This window comes from Rhincodon typus, unplaced genomic scaffold, assembly GCF_021869965.1.
Source record: "Rhincodon typus isolate 14 unplaced genomic scaffold, sRhiTyp1.1 hic_rhity00000080, whole genome shotgun sequence".
Lineage (NCBI taxonomy): Eukaryota > Metazoa > Chordata > Chondrichthyes > Orectolobiformes > Rhincodontidae > Rhincodon > Rhincodon typus.
The window spans coordinates 99,519-100,151 of NW_025965718.1; positions in this window are offsets into that span (position 1 = coordinate 99,519).

Genomic DNA, 633 nt, shown 5'->3' on the forward strand with positions numbered 1-633 from the left:
AGATAACAAAGTGTAGAGCTGCATGAACACAGCAGGCCAAGCAGCATCACAGGAGCAGGAAGGCTGACGTTTCGGGCCTAGACCCTTCATCATTTCTTCATCGTTTGTTATTCCTGTCTATCTATGCCTCTTATACTTTTATATACCTCAATCATGTTCCCCTTCTGTCTCCTCTACTCCAAGGCAAACAACTCCAGTCTATCCAATCCAAGAGCATCCACCTGAAACTTCATCTCTGCATGAGCTGTATCTTGGCAGAAGTCTGCATGTGTTTCCTTTAAGATATTTTACTACATTAATATTAATGCAAAAAACAAGCTCACCGATAGCATTAACCAATCCCATGGCATAATTTGTTCCATCAAGCTTTTTTGAAATTGTGTCTTTGTTCAAACCAAAATGTATTCTTGAACTTAATTTTTGTACCAATCTCTTCAAGGAATCGTTTAGCCGCTCAGGTTTTTTGTTCAACATCAGTGTTGTCTGTTCTACTGAGGGTTTCCAGCAATTTCAAAATTGTCAGTGAGGTGCACATGTTTCTTTGCTCACTCTTCACCACATCATAATGAGAAATAGTAAGAACTGTCAATGCTGGAGTCAGAGATAACAGAGTGTGGAGCTGGAGGAGCACAG